Source organism: Miscanthus floridulus, chromosome 12 (assembly GCF_019320115.1).
Source record: "Miscanthus floridulus cultivar M001 chromosome 12, ASM1932011v1, whole genome shotgun sequence".
Classification (NCBI taxonomy): Eukaryota; Viridiplantae; Streptophyta; class Magnoliopsida; order Poales; family Poaceae; genus Miscanthus; species Miscanthus floridulus.
The window spans coordinates 40024608-40034245 of NC_089591.1; positions in this window are offsets into that span (position 1 = coordinate 40024608).

Sequence of the window (9638 nt, forward strand, 5' to 3'; positions counted from 1 at the left end):
CTACGTCATAGCTATGACTCAGGTGGTCAGTGCCACCTTGGTTGTAGAACGGGGAGAAGAGGGACATGCCCTCAAGGTACAATGCCCCGTGTACTTTGTTAGCGAAGTCTTGTCTGACTCTAAGACACGCTACCCCTAGATCCAGAAGCTCCTTTACACCATCCTGATCACTAAGAGGAAGCTGCGCCACTACTTCGACACACACCAGGTGACCGTCATGTCATCCTTCCCCCTCGGCGAGATTATCTAGAACCGGGAGGCCGCGGGGAGAATCACGAAATGGGCGCTCGAGCTGATGAATCAGGGCATCATGTGCGCCCCATGAACGGCCATCAAGTCTCAGGTACTGGCTGACTTTGTGGCCGAATGGACCGAGACCCAGATGCCACCGGCGGCCGTCGATCAGGAGTACTGGACGATGTACTTCGATGGATCACTGATATAGAAGGGCACCGGCGTCAGGCTAGTTTTTGTTTCCCCCTCGGGGTGCGCATGAGGTACGCAATTCACATCGACTTTCTAGTTTCAAATAATGTGGCTGAGTACGAGGCACTAGTCAATGGCTTGCGCATCACGATTGAGTTGGGCATCCGATGGCTTGACGTCCAAGGTGACTCACAATTGGTCATTGACTAGGTCATGAAGGAGTCAAGTTGTCATAATACCAAGATGGCTACGTATTGTCATGAAGTTTGGCAGTTGGAGGACAAGTTCGATGGCCTCAAACTCAACCATATCCCAAGGTGGCTCAATGAAGCAGCCGACATGTTAGCGAAGATGGCATCGAGCCGAGAGCCAGTCCCCGCCAGCATCTTCGCTAGCGACCTGTATAAGCCCTCGGTCCGATACAAGAAACCCTAACAGACTGGCCACGAGCCACTAGTTCTGGGCTCGAGGGCTGACCGACCCTCAGTCCCATCCAACCCAGAGGTCATGGAACTCGTTGAAGACCCAGTGGCAGAGCCTGACCCTCTAACCGACTGGAGAACACCTTATCTAGATTGCCTCCTCCATGAGGTGCTCCCTGCTGACAAGATGGAGGCCCGACGACTCGCGTGTCACGCCAAGTCCTTTGTCATCATTAAAGGGGAGCTCTACAAGCACAGCCTCACCAGGATCCTATAGCACTGCATCCCCACCAAGCAGGGGAAGGACCTGCTAGAAGACATCCATGGAGGGGTCTGCGGACATCACGCCACACCAAGAACCTTGGTTGGAAACGCATTCCGGCAAGGTTTCTACTGGCCGATCGCGGTGGCCGACGCCGAGCAGGTCGTACGCACCTACAAAGGATGCCAGCACTATGCTCGGCAAACTCACCTACCGGCTCAAGTGCTCCAGACGATCCCCATCACATGGCCATTCGCGGTCTAGGGGCTCAACCTGGTAGGGCCCCTCAAGAGGGCGTTCGGGGGCTTCATGCACTTACTTGTCGCCGTGGACAAGTTCACGAAGTGGATAAAGGCTCGGCCGATCACCGTAATCAAATCCGAGCATGCCATGTTGTTCTTCACGAACATCATCCACCGATTTGGAGTCCCAAACTCCATCATAACTGACAACGACACACAGTTCACGGGGAAGAAATTCCTTCGGTTCTGCGATGACCATCACATCCATGTTGATTGGGCTGCCATGGTGCACCCCCGCACAAATGGGCAGGTCGAGCATGCAAATGGCATGGTCCTACAAGGCCTCAAGCCTAGGATCTTCAACCATTTGAACAAGTTTGGCAGACGGTGGGTCACCGAGCTTCCCGCGGTACTCTAGAGCCTATGGACGTCTAGCAGCCGGACAACCGGTTACACATCGTTTTTCATGGTCTACGGCTCTGAAGCCATCCTCCCAACTTCAGCACCCCCAATGCATCGGTCAGGGAGCGGACTACGAACTCAAGTCCCGAGCGCACGCTCGTCCAGTCCTTCTCCTCCGCTGGGTCGTCGAGGGTGAACACCGAGTCACTCGGGTCTAGCCACCTAGCCCATCGGAGCCAGCCTCCTCCTCACGTGAGCGGATCATCGCCTAGCCAGACAAGGGACCAGGATGACCTAGCCCCAACCGAGGGGTCGGGTGTGGCAACTGTCGGCGTCGGCCCGACGGGGGCCGACGGCTCCCCTTCGTCACCGATGCTCCCTCGGGAGTGGACCCTCTGATTACTGAGGAGGCTCACAGCTTAGGCTTCGAAGTTTGAGCCGTCACTGCTTTCACAGCGGAAGCCTTGGTCGTGCCTCCTCCTGTCTGCCCCACCTCGGGCGCATCGACCGGTGCGGGCGCCGATTCCATGAGTGCCTCCCCCTACACAATTGGCGCCTCTACCTCCCCTGCTTCCTCAGGTCTCGCCATGTCTGCCTCGGTGCCATCATGGCGCACCCCTGGCACCACGCCAGCTGACTCTCGAGGGGTTGGTCGACGCGCCAAGATCTTCTGCGGCGCCAACATCAGGGGTCTGTGGAGGCCGGTCCTGCGAAAAGCACCAACGTCACACAGCGAAATTCGAGAACACAATGAAAGGACAAAGAAATCGTTAACTCACCTCGACGCCATGACCCGAGGTCGTTTTGGGGGCTGGCCACTCGACTTCGACTCTGCCACATCGACGATAGTCCGCTTTGATCCCTCGGTAGGGCTGGTCACAGTAGGGCGGACTTGCTCCACCAACCTTAAGGGCGCGTCCTCCCTCGCCGATCTTGGAGGCACATTGGGGTCGATCTGAGCAGGGTGGACTTGCTCCACCAACCTCTAGGGCGCGTCCTCCCCCGCTGATCTTAGAGGTGCGTCCTCCTCGGTTTGCGCCGAGGCGTGCTGCAGAATCGGGATCAAGTTGACCTGCCTCGCATCGGCCTGCTCATCCTCAAGCACCAGCATGCCCCACGAAATGTTGGGGTCCTCCTCCTCTTCCTCCTCATCGTCGCCGCTCTCCTCCGAGCCTTGCCGATGCCTTCCACGCTGGAGCTTCACTCGCTCCTTCTTCGCCTTCTTTCGATCCTTCCTCGCCTTCACCGCCTCAGCCACAGCATGGTTCGTTGCCCTCCGCGCTGCTTCCTCGGGCAGTGGTGGGTCAGAACCACGGGCGATGAGGCCGGGCTATAAATCCTGGTGGTTAGAATTTGAGAACAGAGGAGGGTCGGACAAGAAAAGAAACTCGAAGAAGGCTTACCAGTTCGATGAAACTCGTGTCCGTCCGCATCGCGGGATGCCCCGGGACCGGGTACACCGGGGCGAGATCCACCGACGGATCCGTCGAGAACTCCATCGCCTCCTTGAGGCGCTATGCCATGTTGCCGACGCTGAGAGCCTTGCCGGCGACCATCACCGTCCCTTTGGGCGCAGAATCTGGCGTCATCTTATACATCGGAAGGGCGTGCGCCATCAGCGGCGCCAGCCTCCTGACGTGGTATGCTCCAATGATGTCGGTCCCACGAAGGCCGCGGCACTTCAGAGTCACGATGGCCTTGAGCAGGTCACCGAGCCTCTTTTGCTCCTTCTCGATGGGCCCGTATCTGTAGCACCCGGTTTTAAGGATAAAACCAGATACACACCATATATGAGCCCAGGAAGTCAAATCTCATATATAGCTACAAATAAGGGTAATATCAATAGACAATGCTTAAATACATAGCGTATTAGTATAAAGAATATAACCTCAAAGTATAGACAGCGGAAAGACAACTCTGATCTTCAGGCGAATACTCCAAATCCACAGGGACAACTGACTGGTTGATCACAAGCCTAATTCCTCCAAACTCTAGCAATCTGGTACCCATCCGGGATTTTTATCCAAATAATTAAAAAAAATAAAGCAAGCGTAAGTACATGTCGTACTCAACAAATATAACATGGGGTTCATGAGGCTCAAAAGACTGACACTGGTTAAACTGCGATTAGCTTTTAATGATCACACTTTTAGCGTAGGAGTAGCAACAAATTTATCACAAGCCCATATAAACACATGATCAGGCAAACATAAATAATGAATAGCATAAACAATTAACCATTAGTGAACATCTTCATCATCCATATCATTAGTGTGCATCATCTATTCTGTAAGGGTTCCAAGGCCGCTCGTGACCGTGAGCACGACTGATATACCAGTTTTACACTCTGTAGAGGTTGTACACTTTCACTGTGAGTCGTGATTTACCCTTTCACCCGAGGTCGCGAGCCTCTTGACCCACTACCAACGAAGGTCGACAGGGTTCACTATGAAGCCTTTCAAAGGTCCGTCTAACAAGTTAGGGCCGCTAAGGTTTCCCCATCAATAAGCATGACCCCCCCTCCAAGGAGTGACTAACAATATACAAAGAAACCAAAGTGCACTCTCTTGGCAGGCCAAGATCATACAAACCGGAGCCCCTCTTGCGCCATAAAGGTAGCATCTAACAAGCTAGAAAAGGTTCTCATACTGAGCTAAAGCCAGAGCCATATAGCCCTCACAGCTGTACTGTAAGTCCCAGATGATCACTTACAGATAAGTCCTTAGGAAGAGGAATCTAGAGCACCATAAAAATAACCCAATGCTCTAGCCCCCTTTTTCATGTTCCTAAAAAACATCTTTTAGTGTTTATTGCATATACCATTAGTCAAGTTACAAGATCATGGTTGTAGTTGAGCACTAGCAAAGCTACCCAATGCAATCACCCAAAGGTATCAAGGTACAAGTACAAAAGACTAGAAAATCCTTAGTGGTAGTCAATGTAGACACATGCAGTATGAATTAAAGTGATTAAAGGTGTATAGGACAACAAGGATGATCCCATGCTATATTTGCCTTAAACTTAGATCATTCTTCTATTGAATTATAACCTCCAAATGACTTCTTCTAGATCACCAACTTCTTCTATGTCACCAACTCAAAGCTCACCGACTGGACATGATCATAAAGCACCACACAAGCATCCATACAATCATACACAAAGCAAACAATAGATCTAAATTAGAACAGTACACCAGACAATAAAAAGGGTTGAAAACTAATCTACTCATCGCTACGAGAACACAGAAGCGAAAAGCACTCTAATCGGAGTTACGATGCAAAAGAAACAACTACCGAAAGATTTACTTCATAAAGAAAAAGAAACAACTACAAGCTTAATTTATTTTAGTCAAATAAACAAAATCATGGAGAAGTTATTAATTCAGATTAAACAAATCATAATTTAATTTAAAAGCCAAGTTAAATCCAATCATATTTTACTTATAAATATTGTTGTATATTTAAACAAATTAAACACTAACTTTGCCAAATAAAAGGACGGGTGAAACACCGATATTGCTTTTAATTATAAAGACAGTTGCATTAACGTTAATCAATTTAATTTTTAGCTCAGATACATTTAGCATAGTAATCATCATTACTAACAGATAGATCACGTCGACCCACAACTAACGCAATTTGAACGGAACAAAACGTAATTCAAATGAATAAACTGTGAAGGATTAAAGCCGTAGAAATTATGAAAAGTAGATACGTCCTGTACTTGCCAAATGGGAGCCTGTTGTCCTCTGGCCACTCACGTGCTAATGTGGATGCTATTTGCTTGTATAACTTAACAACGGAGCTAGCTGATGATTGTTGGTGACGATGGTCAATAGGGCAGCATGCAGGATTGGCATCAGGCAGCTGACTCTGCACCAACAGTAGAGAAACACGGAAGAAGGTGCTAGAGTCAGGCGGTGACAAATGGACATGGAGAAGGTAACCGTACCGTGGTCTTTGGGCCCTGCCGTGAAGCCACCGGATAAGTTCTCGATGACGAATACCAGAAGACAGCCGATGAGAAGTTCGACGGGGCAGAGTTCTGTGCGGAGAGATGGAGTTCGACGGGGCAGAGTTCTGTGCGGAGAGATGGAGACGACGTAGCAAGAAAGAAGGAAAATATATAGTTTGCTATCTAGAGATTCTCAAACTAGGGGCTCCTTTTATGATAGTTTTGGTGTGTTTTGTTCAAGGGGTTGGTACATATTTATTAGGAGAAAAAATCTCCACATCTACATCAACTAGCAATATAGTACTAATTGATGTTGCACCCTCCACATTTACTAATGTACCTAAATAATTATTAAAGCCCATTAGTAAATAAATGCATGGACCTTTAGGATTTATTAGGATTATTGTACATGAGCTTCAAGCGTGGGAAAGAAAAAAATGAGAGATTTATTATTTTTAGAATTAATTAATTTCATGAATAAAATAATTCTAGAAAAGTCCAGAATTGATATTTAAGCCACGAAAAATATTCCGAGGCCTCCGAAAATTTGGGGAAAATTCACAGAGACACATTAGAACATGATGAACCCAAAGAAAGTATTTGGAGCTCATAAAAATATTGTTGGGAACTTGGAACATAAAGATTAAGGTGAAGGAGGTAGCAATTAAATTCTAAAAAGAAACTAGAAAATTCCTAGAGATAGATATTCGTCTCCTAAACATATAAAAAAGCACATATTTTGCACATAGAAACACGAGGTGCGACCGATATGAATGCAACAAACACGTTTCTACCTTATGATAAATTTTAAATTAATGAAAAATTTTATTTCCCTATATTTCATGAGCACAAAAATGCGAAATTAAATCAATTTAACTACATTTCCAAAAGGAGCAAATTTTAGGGTGTTACAGTATCTCCACGCCCCCGGCACCTCCTCGATCAGGCGGCCAGTGAAGATCGGTAGGGGGGCGGCGGCGGCGTTCTTCTAGTAGAACGAGAGCTTGTTGGACTTTGACAAAGGGATGAACATATACTCCAACGCCCCGCCGCCCCGCGACAGATACTCGTGCACCCCATCAGCACCGCCAGGTCCGTCTTCTTCTTCTCCTTCTTCTGCAGCTCGACGGCGAAGAAGTACTTCCATAGCTCGAAGTGGGGCTCGATCCCTAGATACCCCTCGCACAGTCCAACGAAGGGCGAGATGTGCTGAATCCCGTTGGGATTCAGATGCTACAGCTCCTAGCCTATAGTAGTGCAGCAGCCCTCGGAGGAATCGTTGGGGAGGAGTCATGAACTCCCGCTCATGGAAGGGGATGAAGGAGACGACGTAGCCGTCGGGCGGCGATGGCACATCCTCACCACCAGGTACGATCCACTCATTCACTATGGTCCTTGCGCAGAGAAGGCCCTTCTTGACTAGACCGTCCATGCACACGCAGAGAACGTCGGAGCGAGGCCACGGCTCCATCGGGGAATGAGGATGGCAATGCAAAAGATCCGGCGGCGGCGTAAGGCTGGAGAGCGAGAACTTCACCGACGGCGGAGTGAAAACAGGGAAACAAAGGCTGGGACTCGGGAGCGAAAGGCAGAAAGATTGGAAGAGCAAAGGATGCGGCTGCGCGTATTGAGGCTCGGGAGAAACCGCTTCGTTTATAATGTAAGGGTGGAACGGGCAAGGGGCGAACCGTCCGCCTAAATTAACGTGCCACACGCCCCACTAGATCCATTTCCTTTGAGGCCTGAGCCCTCATTATTTCTCGCAGCATCAGTCGCCTCGCCGCCTCATGAGACGAGCACATGCCTACCCCAATCTTCCCCGCGAAGTGTCCACCGAGCGACGGTTCGACTTCAAAGGCCACGGGCCACTGCAGGTAATAGGGATACAAAGCTAAAAACGCTCCTACGGCCCATTAACGCCTAAGAGTTCAAAGGCTGACCCACTAGTGGGTTCACGGCCGGTGTAGGGCACCTTAGAGTGAGGGAGGTTAAGGACGGGCCCACTAGCGGCCAGTACCCAAAGCGCGCGAAGTGCCACGGGCGTCCCGACCCTCGTTTCAAGTCTTGGATAATGCACGGTCCATGGTTTTTTCCCCGAAGAAATGCATCGAGCCCTGGGACCGGTCAAATGGATCCAGAAACTATATGGACCGGCACCAAGAATCTGGAGTCAGTCACCAGCTGACCTCGAATCGGACCCCCGCGAAGGGGATGCCGGGGCTCCACTCGAATAAGCCCGTTAACAACTCACCGAGCACCGTGCTCCGTCTAGTGAGGAAAGCACGGCCCAGCTCAGTCCCTTTGTTCTAGCAAATGAACGCATGAGAGATGATGATCACAAGGCGAACCGACCCCTCGACCGGGCCCCTGCTACGCGCGGGGGCTCAGGGGCTCCGCATCGCAAGGATACCGAACACGCGGTCGCAGACAAACGACGAGTATCATACACAGCTTGCCATCCTATAAAATGACAATAACAAACAGTACTCCCGTGCGCCCTCAAGCAATGGACCGCAAAAGGCCTTTGCAGGAGTGTCTCACTCCTCCAAAGGCTCGAGGGCTACACCCACCAGGTGCGCTCGCTCGCACCCGGTGGAAAATGGATTACCAGCACATGTCCTCCCCAGGGGCTAGGCGCCCGTGTCCACTTTTGCCAATCTCCCACATAGAGGCTTGGTATCTAAATCCTACTCGGTTACCCTACGCGGATTAACAAACCGAGGAAAAAACGCTGAAGTTCCAATAACAACCCGCCTCCATGGCATAACGGCCACAGGAGCAACAAATCGCGAAAAAGCCTTTGCAGGAGTGTCTCACTCCTCCGAAGGCTCGGGGGCTACTGTTGGATATCTATACCCGGGCTATCCGAGCCAAAGGATTAAAGAGCATTACGTCGCCTCATCCGATGGTTAAAGACGCAACTAAGGCCTAGTCCGACTCCGAGGGCGAAGTTTCCGCTTCGTACGACCCCCCAAGGGCCGGGCCACGCCTCGTCTGACCCCCAGGGGCCGGGCCACGCCTCGTCCGACGCCGAGGATGAGGTTTCCGCCTTGTCCGACCCCCAGGGGTCGGGCCCCGCCTGATCTGACGCCGAGGACGAGGTTTTCGCATCGTCCGACCCCCAGGGGCCAGGACACGCCTCGTCCGGTCCCACGGGGAGGCCCCCGCCGCGTCTGACCCCTGTGGGTCGGATTTTGTCTCGCCTAGCTCCCAGGGAGAGATTTCCGCCTCGCGCCAATCCTTGGGGATCGGATCTGCTACCGGACCAAAGCAGTGGTTCCAGGGTAGGGCTCGAACCGCTTCAACCACTACAGCATGGAAGCGCACGCCCGGGAGCACGTCTCGGACGTGTCCTGATGCGACTAGCGGTCGCATCGGGCCATGCTGGGAAACTCACGTCACCCATCGCGTCAACAGGCCAGCACTGTGCTGCCAACTCCCTGCCTGACCACCGTCCAACATCAGTCAACCGACATCCGTTGACTGGCACTGTACCGTTAGCCCCCCGCATGGCTTCTGTCAGCTGACCATTCTGTCCGCTCGGATGGAACGGAAGACAAGAATGGTGCATGACGTTTGCACGTAAGCTGCAGCGGCCAACAGGACCCCGGTACGACGTCACTGCCACCACGATCTACAGAGTCAGCGAGACCCACGCGAAGAGGAGAACGGCGCACCTTCGGGAGCCTTATTTCTCTTTTCTTTTTTCCTCTTCCATTCGGCTGTAACCCTTGCTTTCCCTTGGCCTATAAAAGGGAAAGCAGAGCGTCCCACTAAATGGACGGCGATTCATCGAACAAACACACCGTATCACACCCGAGACTTGTGAGCTACCTCCCTCTCTCACCAGTTTGTAACTCCCCTACTTCAAACTCAGTGCTAGTAACACGAGCAGCTCAAAACTGGACGTAGGGACATTCGGCCCGAACC